The sequence below is a fragment of the Pezoporus flaviventris genome, unplaced genomic scaffold (genome assembly GCF_033815535.1).
Source record: "Pezoporus flaviventris isolate CSIRO_AGI_PZ_B2104156 unplaced genomic scaffold, CSIRO_AGI_Pfla_v1 ptg000030l, whole genome shotgun sequence".
NCBI classification, from domain to species: Eukaryota; Metazoa; Chordata; class Aves; order Psittaciformes; family Psittacidae; genus Pezoporus; species Pezoporus flaviventris.
Window position 1 is genome coordinate 8256390 of NW_026892578.1, and position 13858 is coordinate 8270247.

General features: G+C 34.8%; 1 long non-coding RNA gene across 1 annotated transcript; it reads right to left on the reverse strand.

The window, feature by feature from the left end:
• Positions 1-422: 422 nt before the first annotated feature.
• Positions 423-13186, reverse strand: LOC133272620 (uncharacterized). Its single transcript, XR_009744490.1, has 3 exons — positions 13145-13186; positions 11328-11425; positions 423-773 (listed from the first exon to the last, which is right to left on the reverse strand). It is a non-coding gene; the product is annotated as an uncharacterized LOC133272620 (long non-coding RNA).
• Positions 13187-13858: the final 672 nt, after the last annotated feature.

Genomic DNA, 13858 nt, shown 5'->3' on the forward strand with positions numbered 1-13858 from the left:
GTCCTTTAAAAACAACCAAATCTATCAAAATACTCATCAGATTAATCAGACTAAACAAAACTTCTGAGTTTTAAATGCAAATATCCCAACCACTTTTTTTTGATCCTAGGATTTAGAAACATCTTGCAAAAGTAAAAATGTACATCTTCTCTTCTGTTTTTTGTTTGGTAGGTTTTGTGGTTTTTTTTTTAATTTTTTATTCTACATATTCCATTTACCAGTGGCAATAGCAGCTTATTCTATCAATGCAGGAGCAAACTACAGCATGGTTAGAATACTCAATAACTCTTTTTCTTTTTTTTCCATTATTCTGGGACTGTTCATGCATTTTTTTTTGAGATTGCATGCACTAAATCATTTATACTGCATGACATTCTTCACTGTTTTACACATATGAAGTAGAGAATTTACTGAATAAATGCAACATATCCCTAACTATAAAACTTTCTGAAAATACAAAAGTCATTAAGATAAAATGAATACTTTGTGTCACAGTCCCCAACAAGTCCCACGGTCCTTGATGAAAGAACCCTGCTCAACAACCTGACTGTACTGAAATAGCTGCTTCTTATATTCATCTTCTGTTCTGTAGCATCTGCTTTCAGTTAAAAGCAGCTGATTTGAAGAAAGGCCTGCTTTCCAGTGGTGATCTACATTATACACCACTAGATGTTTTTACCCTTGCCTGTATGTTATGTACAGTAATGTATACATATAAACAAGACCTCTCTGACATGATTCTTCAGCATCATATAATGTAATGTCAGATGAATCTGCCAACAAAGGCCTGGATGAAAAACAATCAAAGGATTAAAAAGAAGAAATAAAGGGAAAAGAAAAATAAAACCAAACTTAGATTGTAAAGTTCAGAATGTACTTAATGAACCAAGAAGAAAAGAGGAGTTTGAGGTTTAATTAAAGCAGTATCTTTCAGTATAATGGTTTCACTACTATAGCAAATATATACAATTATATAATACAGATCAAAATGTTATCACATCCAGAGCTTCTTGCATGCAAAGCCAGTCTGGCTTCACTGCAGTATTATGAAGGTAACACGTTTTTCTTAAAGAATTAAACAACATGGCGTCTGTCTGCCTTGGACAAAGTAGAGGAGGTCAGTGTCTACTCACTGATGGTGAAAATGACATGATGATGAAACTAACATTTCTTTGAAAAATTATGTCAATCTGAGTTAAGGGAATACATCAGTTAAATACAATAATCACATTTAACTCATTAGTCTTTTCTTGCTTTTTATATGCAACACATTATTTTTAATATATTTTAAGGTTTCAGTTTTCATTTCTATACTTATATGAATATGACAACATTTATTTTTACTCTTCAGCAGCTCTGCCGTGTGCTACAAGTACAGGAACAAAAAAAAAAAAACCAAACAAAAAACCCCCCAAAAACTAAACAAAACCACCATACATAAAAGCTGCTTATGCCCTCATATTTGTTAACATTATTATTACCATATAGGGAAACGTGTTACTTCAAGAGGGGCTACAGAGGCTATTGATTCTTCCTTTTGAAAATACTGCTAAACCAAATACATGTATTCCATCAAAATTTTAACAGCTTATCCACAACGGTAAATTTAAATTAATTTTGATTATATATTTTAAAATAAATTACAATTTTAAAAATGGTATATGCCATTGATATAATGCAATAATTTTGCTGATACTATAAACTCCTACAGAGGTGTTTATTGATTTTGTTGAAATTAGAGGACACACTGTAAAATGCACAGAGAAAGACCTGATCCAATCCTTAAATCCAATCTCAGTTGTCTAAAGATAAGTTAGTGTATGTTTGCGCTGCAAATAATAGCACTTACAGTAAAATTTTTGGATTCTGAATAAACCAGCAACATTGTTAAAATGAAGCTTGAGTGTGCATGTTATCCAAGGTAGACACAGAATATACTGAGAATATCAAGAAAAAAAAACCTTGCATGACACAATCAACCTCATTTTACATACTTCTTAACTTTGGCAGAACATTTAAAATGCTGTCTTTGCAGCCAAATCCAGTTTTCTCAACTATGGCTACTTAAATTTTAAGGTCATTGTGAATTTTAACTGTCCTTTATGCACATTAAAAATGTGTTAAAACTGGTAGTTCAATCATAGATATAAAGTCTCTTGCCATGACTTTTAAAACACTTAAATGAAATTACATGAGTGATAGATGCCTCATCAGATTAAGCTCACTTAACAGTAGTTAAGTAGTATGTATTAGTAGAATACCACTGAAGAAAACTGCCAAATGCTGATCTTTGAATTTTGCATGTCTATGCGAACATCTTTTACCACTAAACTTTCAGATCATGTTACATAGAATAACTTCAAACTAAATATAAATGGAAATGGACTTAACCATCATACTCCTTATTCAAAATGCCAATTAATTTTGATTAGGCAAGTATTCAGGTTTCCCACAGACAAATAAATTTGTCCAGTTATCCTTCACACATAGTCCCATGAGTGCCTCCGGCCATGCAGGATACTGAATTAATGCAAGGAAATGAGTGCCTGCTTTCTTCACAAAATTCATCCAGCTACCAGGGAAGATCTTGCATCCTAAATAGAATACAGTGTTGAATTCTACACAGATAGAAAACCAAGGAAGACACTTGGTTTTATTAACTAGATGAAGACAAAATGATGGTGTGCTAATAGGACTGACTCGCCATCATATTCCTACTAATGAGATATATAAACAAAATCTGAAGCATATACCAGTCTGTTTTGCTATGATTGCATAACTATATGTATAATAATTTATATTCTGGCAACCTCTGAAGTTATTTTCAAAGTGACAGAAGCTCAAATGAGAAGAGTAAGAATGAGGTGTCCAGGAAAGGTGACATGTGACACAGGAACAACATGAATACAAAGACCATCAAGAATGGATCAGCAATATAGAGATTCCGTTTAACAAAGTAATAGAAGCATTGGAGTCCCTGGGGTGGGGAGGAAATGGAGCCAAGGGTGCTAACACTCAAAGGAGCTCAAGGGACTCAGTCTACAGAACCATGAAAGTACTGTGCTGGTTGACATGACATCTCCTCTCAGTGAGTAGGAGGTATGTTTAGAACTGATTTTTTACTCAATTATCGGAACACATATAACTGAAGGTTTCAGCTAAGCTTCTGTATGTAATAAATAGCTTAAGAAAGAAAGTTACCATAACATTGTCATCATCAAGATGGAGTACTTCATGCCAAAGGTGTAGTAGTAATTTAGGGAGAAGAATGAGCTACTGAGCTTGGAATCAGCAAAAGTATCCCACAGCATAGCTGACCAGCTCTCTTCCTAGATGAGTGAGTATTTCCAGCAGACCTAGTTATTGTACTACTACTGATATCTGTCAGACCTTTGGAGAAAATGTTAATTCTCAAATAGAGAGCATTGCTTCTGTTTTTTTCTACACTTTTCTTTTTATAATTTTCCCTAGTTGTGGTCTGATGATTACAATTCATTCAGCATTTAATCTGAACGGGTGCTGAAATTGCAGACACCTCTAGTAAGCATGTGGATTTTCTCTGGTCAACAGATATTGTCCCTTATTTTACAGATAGTCTTCCTTGGAGGCCAGAGTGGGGCAATGGCATTGCTTTTTCCCCTCTTTCTTTTAATAGTAATTGTGTTTAAGGGTTCACACTTTCACAGAAATTTCTCAACATGAAAACAGTGGAATTGACTTGTTCTTCCAAATACTTTTCCATTTCAAAATACAGTATTCTTTCATTTCAATATATATGTTAGGTCTGTTTTTCTGAATAATTTGAATACCTCAAACTGCCTTTGAAGTCTAGGAAACTGTGTTTCTTAAAACTTAAAAAAAAATCATTCAATTCATCATAGAATAACAACTTTAACTGAAGCAAAATAAATAGTATTCTTCCAGCAGTAATTTTGCACCAGATTGTTTCTTTGAAAAATTGTCTATTCAGGAAAGGATGTTTAAAATAGTATCCTGCATATCCTATATAATAATATTTTGGTTCTTTGTTTTAAACTTGGAAGAGGGAATGAGGAAAGAAAGGAGAAGATGTGTTGAACACACATCTGGCTAAACACATGCAGAATTAACCAGTGGAGATGGGGAGTGTGTTGCAAGGGGCTTGACAGGGTCGTGGAAGAATGGGTGATGAATAGAAACTGATGAGGAATGCTTGAGTTTGAAAATTCAGCACTGACTATGCAATGGATTTAGGGAAAGATAGATTATATGTATATGCAATATTCTGCAGCTGCATCAATAGTGTAAATATATACATAGAATACTAGAATTACAGAGCAGTGTGAAGGGACCTTCAAAGGTGATCTAGTCCAACCCCCCTGGAATGAGCAAGGACATCTTCATCTAGATCAGGTTGCCCAGAACCACATCCAGACTAGCCTTAAATGTCTCCAGGGTTGGCACATCTACCATTTCTCTGGGCAACCTGTTGCCGTATTTTACCACTCTATGAAGAATTTTTTCTGTACATCCAGCCTGAATCTGCCCTCTTTTAGTTTAAAACCATTACCACCTATTCTATCGCAAGAGGCCCTGCTAAAAAGTCTTTCCACATCTTTCTTATAGGTCCCTTTAAAGAACTGAAAGGCCACAATGAAGTCTCTCCAGAACCTTCTCTTCTCCAGAATGAACAACCCCAACTCTCAGCCTTTCACACTGGAAAGGTTCTCCAGCCCTCTGATCATTTTTGTGGCCTTTCTCTGGACTCTCTCCTAATATGCTAGGAAATAGAATCTAATAGAAGAGAGAAAAGTTTGAGGAATGTTGGTTTAGGTAGCTTCCATTTCTGTTACAAACTTAATTTATTGCCAGACCAATTTGACAAGCAGAATATAACCCATATGTGAAAATCCTTAGAGCAGCATAACATGCAATAAAGAATATTTTGAACAGTTTCTGATTTCTTATTTTTTTTTACTGCATACTACGACATTCTTTTCAATGTCAGTCTTTTTAAATAAGAAATACTATGAGGGAGTAAACAGTTATATTGGTAAAAGACATCTTAAAGAACTGTGCAGCTTGTCTACATTTATGTCTGCAGTGGCAAGACACATTTAAACAGTGTACTGTCGGTATTCGTCATAGTTTAGCTACACAAGCACATGTGGATTATTTCCCTCATTTTTTTTTTTTTTTTGAGTGATTTGAGGGGGAAATACTCAGATATGTCTGAACAAGGTAAATGAAGGACAAAACGAAGACTGAACAGTTTAAAGGCAAATCTAGAGGTAGGATGATACTTTTTGCTTTGTGTTCATGTTTTACTTGGACTAACTTTTTACTGCAAGGGAACGAAGTTTTTTAGCTTTTTCATACCTGTATTTAATCTAATTTCTTTTGATGAAGTTTCTTCTTAGTTTTAATTTTCCTGATATAGCGCTGATACTTTTTGCACATCAGCTCTGATTTCTGTTTGTTGTGGTTCTGCTTTACACTGATTTATTTATTTTTTTTTAATGAAGGAAAATAAAGATTTCAGATCTCAGTAGAAAGTCAGGTTTTGATAGTGCATAAATGTAGATGCACATAGTCATTATAGCACATAATCATATTAAGCTCTACATGCAATATTTTTCTTTAACAACTGTAATTTCAATGACTGTTCCATCACATTGCGCTCATTCTGAGCCGATATTAACACCTTAATATATGTTTATAATGTTGCACTCTAAAAATAACTAGCATGGAAGTTATTCAAGTAAGAATAATAGATATCCTACTCAGATTTCTATCCAAGTTGGGTATATTTCCATATTTTCTCTGTCTTCAGATTTTTTTAATCTTCATAAAAATCCAAATCATAAACACAGAAAAGACAAAGATACTTAGTAATATAGATGAAAAACTATTAAGATAGCAAAATAAGGTTGGTTTCTGGAGAAGGCATGACTCTGATTAGACAAATGACAAAGATCTAGTGCCAAATCAGTACATAGGAATATTTCATTCTTTGAACATAAATCCTCAGAAGATAATTTCTTTCCAGGGAAGAAAACTTAGAGCTGTGTGTATATAATATCTGATTTTTCCGTCACTGTTTTTCCTGCTTTAACATTCTGGAAAGAAGCAGGGACCTAAAACATGGTTTGCTCCTTTTGACTGAATCCATTTAGGGCACCTCTAGCAGACATTTTTTAAAATATTAAGATTATGAACTGATCTTGTAAGATGAATACAGAAAAGAGCCTCTCTTGAAGCATTTCTGTATGTGAACTAGATCTTTTTTCTTTGTGAGCATTTTGCAAATATCTAAAGAGATATTCTAAATCCATAACTCAAATGACATATACATAATACAAAGCTCTCATTCGGCATTGCTTTTGTTCCTGTGTTGAAACTGGAAGAAAGAACATGCCTAATTTACACTGGAGGCTGCAAAATTTGTGTGCAAGGAGGTTTTGCAATATCTAACAAATGCTTAGTTTTCCTCATTATATGTTCAAGAACATATTTAAAACTTCAATCAAATTGAATCAAATCTATGGTCTTTTCCAACTGTATGATTTTGATCATACGTGAAATTTGGGTCTCTGAAGAGCCCTCAGGCGATCCGAGAAAACATCTTTTATCTTAAGAAGTCTAAATGCAACAGAGCAAAAAGCAGTCTGTCATGGTTTAAGCCAAGCCAGTAACTCAGAACCATGCAGTCATTCGCTCACACCCCTTGGTCCCCAACTCCTGGCAGGACGGGGAGGAGAACTGAAAGAACATAAACCCTAAGGGTTGAGATAAGAACAGTCCAATAACTAAAGTATAATATAAAACTACTACTACTACTACTAAGGGAAATAGCAAGTGGAGAGAAAATAGAACTAAAAGGGGAAGGGAAAAAAAAAAAACAAACAATAAAAACAGGCGATGCACAATACAATTTCTCACCACCCATCAACTGATACCCAGTCCAACCCAAGCAGCAATCTGCCCCTTCTGGGTAACTCCCCTAAGTTTCTATACTGGGCATGATGTGCTGTGGTATGGAATATCCTTTTGGCTAGTTTGGGCTAGGTGTCCTGTCTCTGCTCCCTCTTGACTTCTTGTGCTTCTCCACTGGCAGAGCATGAAACTGAAAAGTCCTTGATAAGGGTAAGAGATACTGAGCAACAACTAAAACATCGATGTGTTATCAGCATTATTCTCAGACTAAAGCCAAAACATAGCACTGCACCAGCTACTAGGAAGGAGAAAAATTATAGCTGAAACCAGGACACAGTCTGAATGGTTATCACAGACTTTGCTGAAAAATATATGTTAGAAAATTATCTAGATGCCATTTAAGTAAAACTGATCTGGCTTTAATTACTGAGATATAGATTTTTACCCACAGAGGATATGCTTAAGGCACTGTGCTGTATTACAATGGGTCAGCTTTCATACTAAGGAATGAAATAGCTGTTTTAAGGTGCGAATATTAAAGTGTGAAAATAGCTGCCTTAGGGTCCTTATATTAAAGTGTGAATTTAGAATGAATCTAGAATGCAATCTCCTACAACTGCACCTGGGGAAAAAAAAAAGAATAACCGCTATATTTAGTAAGCGTAGGTATCTATTAGTAGAGCAACAGTCAGTTTAATGGGCAGGTGTTCACTCTTAGAAATCAGCACATTTTCATTTAGTTCTCTTCATTTCAATATATTCATGAATTTTTAAAGGCAGAAGTTTGAAAATGCTGGCCAGACCTCAAGTTAGCCTATTATCATTGTCAATATTTTGTTGGAAATTAATCACTAGTTGACATAACGTTACTTTTGTATATTCTTTCTCTCCCTGCCAACATAAATCAAATTGTCTATACAAAGTTACAGTTTTGAGACAAGGAGAGAAGTATGTCTCTTCTCCCTCTTCCCTTCTTTCTATGCCCCATCACATAAACTTTTTTTTTTGTTTGGTGTCTTTCATCATTTTGACAGAAGACATGTACAATAACTCACCACTTAAGTTATGTACCAGATTTTCTAAGAGCATCCTTACAGCGTAAAGGTCTTCAGGAAATGCACTCACCAGTTTCTAAAATCCGAAAAGCACATTTGGTTTCATTCATAAGATAACAGACTACTTTCTCAGCTCTGTGGTTCTATGGAAAACCCACTGAGAACATTAGCATCTGTAGTTTAAAAGTGGGGTCCTGAGAAGTGTGTTCTTGAAGCTACATGGTGGTATCTGCTAAAGAACCATTTTAAAGTGTTTCAGTACACAGGTTGATCTTGGCCTGAAATTGTTAGCCTACAAGGAAAGTGCAGGCTCTAAGGAAAGCACAGATACAACTGTCCCAAAGAGTGTCACTGAGACACTGGTGACTGTTCTTAATTATACAATAATCTGATTTTGTAGAAACCTCCTTTTGTGCAGTGCATTAATGTCCTTTCACTGGGTTTACTCCAGTAAATCCACATTCCTTTCATATTGGGAAGTCTTGCATTCCTGGACCTGGCAGTCCAGATGTGTCTCTCCTGGGCTGAGCAGAGGGGAAGGATCCCCTCCTTTGAGCTGCCCTCCACACACTCTGCCTAATGCAGCCCAGGAGGCTGGTAGCTGCTTTTGGTGCAAGGGCTCGTTGCTACCTCATGGGCAGATTGGCGTACACCAGGATCACCAGATCCTTCCTCTGCGTAGGTCTTTCCAGCCACTCCTGCCCAATCCCCAGTATCGACTGGTGCCTAGGGTTAAGTTGTATAACTTAAAGCAGAAAGCAACAGAAAGTAGCAATAGCAGAAAAAAAAAAAAGAAAAAAAAAGAAAAAGTATTATTATATAGTTCATATAATTATGTAGCATACAGTGTGTGGAGCACAATTTAATGTTTTTGTGTATGAAAGTGACAGTGGCATCTTTATTGACAATTAAGGGATATCATTAAATTTATGCTTACAAAGGTAGAACAAGATATTAAAAACAGGGGATAATGCACCCAAAAAGTCTGAGTTACACAAACTTTAAGAGAAATTGTATTGAAGAAAAAATGCACAATAGTCCTTAAAGATCCTAAACAAATTAAATTCCTAATACTAAAAAACCATCTCATACTAAACAAAGGAGTTCTCCATATCTTTAGGAAGAGCAGGTTGTTATCTTGAAAACTCTGAAATATATGAGGTGACAAAAACCAGCATGCATATTAATACACTCAACAGAGAGCTCAACTGTACCCTAAAACATTGTCAATAACAGGCATGAAGGAAAGGTGAATAGCTCTGACATCACTGGAAGAAATTGGTAATCATCCCACCATTCTCACTCAAAAAATTATTCAATTATAATCATAAAAGTATTCTGAATTTGGCATTTTTACATATGAACTTACAAATTGAAATAGAAAGTAAAAATAATTTTGAAAAGTAAATGCATAAGTCGTAGGCAAAATAAAAGCAAACTCATAACCATGCGTTCTGTTTTTCTATGATTCTGCAATCTGGCAGTGATGAGAAGATTAAAATATTTAAGAACAGAATTCAGGAGAAAATCCTTTATGAGCTATAATCTCCTGGTTCTAATCTAGTAAAAGCAAATGGACACAAATCCAGTGAAACACATGAAATGTTTTCCATGATATTATTTAAAGTGTAAACTAATAGAAGTTTTTTGATTATGTTTAAGAATTTGTATAATAATGTGTGAATGTTATGTTTTATTGCCTTGCACTTAAAACCTAACCTATTAGCAGGCACTGATGTCATACATCATAATGGATTCAAACAGCACAGTTAAAGAGGTTAGATTTGGTGGCAGCTGTCTAATCTATCACAATTATCTAATTTTAAACCCTCTTGGCACAAAGTGAGGGAAAATAAATTTTCTATTTATCATTAATTTTCCCACTGCGCATAGTGTAAATGGATAATAACCTGGCACCATTGATCTATTTGTGAAGGTTAATTAATCATACATTTTTCTTAAGAAAGTGTTATATTATGAAAAACCTTATTTCTTGCTGACTTTATCAGTTGGATACTTTTGCCCCCTCAACACCCACAAATATTTGACTTACAAAAGCTCCTTAGAAGCTCAGGTTAAGAGTATGCAAATTATCTGTAATTCAGTTCAAATATTTATCATTGCTATCATGTATTATTTATAGCACTGACCAGAATAGCAGTAATATAGGCTGGTACATATGTGTAAATTTCTTCCACAGTATAGTGCACCAGGGTTGAAGGTCTGCTATAGGAGAAGAATGACTCTCATTTCAGTGGCAATAAATCAGTGAAATGAGAATTAATACTTCCTATCCATAATGCTACTCAGAATTTTCTTCTGAAGTCACAAACCAGACAGAGCTCAGAATTATATTGATTCAAGTTCCTTGTAATCGTGCACTGGATTTTGTTCTCTCTAAAAAAAAAAAATATCATTATAAATCATATATCATTATGAATCAGAATGGCATGTATATTATTTCCTCACATGAAGTGCTGATGAACTGCACAAATCTTGATAGCTCAAGTATACTCACAGTGTTGCACCTCTATGCCACAGTCTAATAAAGAAGGTAGGATAGTATTTCTGACTCTTAATCAACAGATGTACAAAAACTCAAACATCATTTAAAAGAAACTCAGAATCAGACTTAATTTAGAAATGTGATGGTGATACACTTCCTAAAACTAATGTAAACATATTGCAGGTTACAATTTCCAGCTCTTATTTAGATCAGGTAAAACCGTGCCACTTTTCAATAATTCCTTCTTGATCAGGATTATAAAAATATATTTATTTAATATTAACTTGCAAACCCATATCTTCATCCTTCATTCCAGATTTTAATTTTCCCCCACATGTATAACATAGGGACATGGCTTTAAAAATTCTTTATGACACAAGATCTGTTGATGCCTTTTTAAATCTTACTCCACTGAAGTGACTTGGGAGGATCATATGAACTAGTTTTCTACAGTCATAGAATCACAGAATTGTAGAATCAAATAGGTTGGAAAAGACCTTTAAGATCATCACATCCAACCTTTACCTCAGGATGGCCAAGTCCATCACTATACCGTGTCACCCAGTGATTTGCTTTGACTATATTTGTCACATATTACTTTTTTGTCCCCTGTCTAGGAGAATGCAGGTTGCCTTTATTTTATTTTTTTTTTTTCAGAAAAGACTTAAGAATACTTTCTTTTTTTTACTGTATCCTTGCTGAAAAAAGCTGTTGAAAAATGCCATTTCTGTTAGTATCATATCACCTCAGTGCCTTCGAATGTTTTCAGTATGATTTAGATCTATGATGCATTGCCAGTCTACCTAGAACGCTCTTGTTCCTTCTATTGCATAGTGACAAGGAACACTGACCTTACGAGGTGGTGTTTATTCAGCTTGCAATGTCTTTCAGATTTAATAGGTAATCCTCCATCTAAAAGCAAACAGCCCTTAAATGGCCTCAGATAGATCTGCAAAATGTTTTTTTGTCAGCATTGCTGAATTCCATTTCATTTATGACCTTTTGCAGTGAAAAAACTGACTTTGTATTCCTCTAAATGCTTGGGTAATAATGGGAAGAGAAACCAGCCACAAGATTCTGTGCCACTGTAAAGTACATTTGATAGTAAGAAACTAAAGGAGGCTTAATGTTTATTTTTCCTGCCAAAATGAATTTAAAATAAAGAAAGGTCAAACAACCTTATTATATATTAACTCAATTTATCCTTCATCAAACCTCCTATAGGTCCAAAGAGCTTTATTTCTCACTTTAGAAATACAGATGTATGCTTATATATTCAGTAATAATTTAGGCCATGTAGTCTCTAAAATTATAACAATGGGGAAAAAATAGGTTTATATATATTTTCCACTTAATAAACATCACATGAACTAATTTTCTCATCATTTTAAATCAGTTATAGCTGTGATATGTCTAGCTTTACAAGCTGGCTGAAGTTATGAGGCTTTTTTCTTCCCATTGTCTTATCTATAGTGTTTTCAGATTTGAAGCTGGTTTTAATGAAGGGGGATATTTCAAACATTCTTCTGTTGTATTTGGATTTATTTATTTTAATATTAATGATAATATTCTCGACCTCTAACAGAAGAAGATATAAATTAAACAACAACAAAAAAAAAAAGCTAGGAAATCATAGTAAAGCAAGAAATGCAATTTGTGGCACTTAATTAAAGTGAATGCTAGTTCCATAAATTTTCCATTCAGTTTCAGCAGTGCACATGGAAGTCACTTGAAAGATAGCCACTGTTTCCCTTATATTTATCTAATTTATCATACATATTGCAAAGACAGAAAGTGAATATTTTATCATGATGACTTTACCTTATTAAAATACAACACAGAACACATATGTCTTATTTAAATATGATAGGAGAAAAGTGCTGGACAATGCCTGAATCTGATGTTCATTGTTCTAAGCAACGTGCAATTTAATAGTTCCAGAGGATCTCATCATCATGAGTAATCCATGTATTCTCTAGCCTAAATTTTAAATCTAAAAATAGACTGGCAGATGCCTTATGCTGTTGTTCTGTTATTTTTTTCTCACTTGACTACTACTCATTTTCTCTGTAATTTTTGAACCAGAATTAGCTCTAAAGGCTGGTCTCTTTTTCAGAGACCAGCAACTGTCAATTAGTGAGGGTTTTATCCAACCTGTGCCCATATTTTCAAGAACTTGCATTATAATATCACACCTCAACTGTGTATCATAACAAGAGATGCCAGATACCAATTTGTAGGTCACACAGCCATTTTTCTAGCAAGTTGACTGACCAAGGTTAAAGCATCACATCATTTAGCATATAGCAAAGTTAGCAAAATTTAAAACTGTGCCTTGTTACTAACAATGGTAATACTGTACTTTCTGGTTAACCATGATGCAACAGTAGGCACTGGATGACCTCCTTTACACTTGCAGTTTAAACCCATCCAGACACTAAGTATCACGCAGTCACTAGTTTGTACTCCACTTCCACTTCCCAGGCAGGATGGGGAGGAGAATTAGAAGAATGTAAACCCCACGGGTTGAGATAAGAATAATCCAATAAATAAAATAAAGTAAAATACAGTGATAATTGAAGGAATACCAATAATAGGGATCAGCAACAACAACCAAAAAAAAAAGAAAATTCAGAAAATGCAAGTGATGTGTAATACAATTGCTTACCACCAGCTGACCCAGCAGCAATCCTTCTCTTTCTGGTAACTCTCCCCAGTTTCTATACTGGGCATGATGTGCTGTTGTATGGGATACCCCTTTGTCTAGTTTGGATCAGGTGTCCTGTCTCTGCTTGCTCCAGCGTTCTTGTGCCCCTCCTCACTAACAAAGCATGAGAACCTGAAAAGTCCTTGATAGGGCAAGCATTACTTAGCAGCAACTAAAACATTGCTGTCTTACCAGCATTTTTCTCAGACTAAAGGCAAAACGCACTGCACCAGCTACAAGTAAGAAAATTAACTTTCTTCCAGCTGAGACCAGGATACCACTAAATGAAGAATCATGCATCACTTCTGCACTAGCACTAATGCTTCTTAAATTTCATGAATCCAGTTATAACCATGTGTATATATTACTCCACCATATAGTATTCAGTTTATTTTGTAATTAAAGGAGACCAGATATAGTAATTGGAGAAAATTATCATCTATATTCTCCAATATGGATGATTCCAGAAAATAGTCTGAATGTTTTCCCACACATGTACTTCCTTTGTTTAAGATTATCAGAGACAGTAAAAGCCAACAGGAAACTAAACATGCAACCCTTCTTGTAAGTTCAGGTACTGTTCTTACTTATACTGACTTTAGACCAGTAACCTGTTTTCAGTCTTAGGGAAGACTGGCTATATAAACTGCGAAAGGATAAGGTGTATTGGAGTTA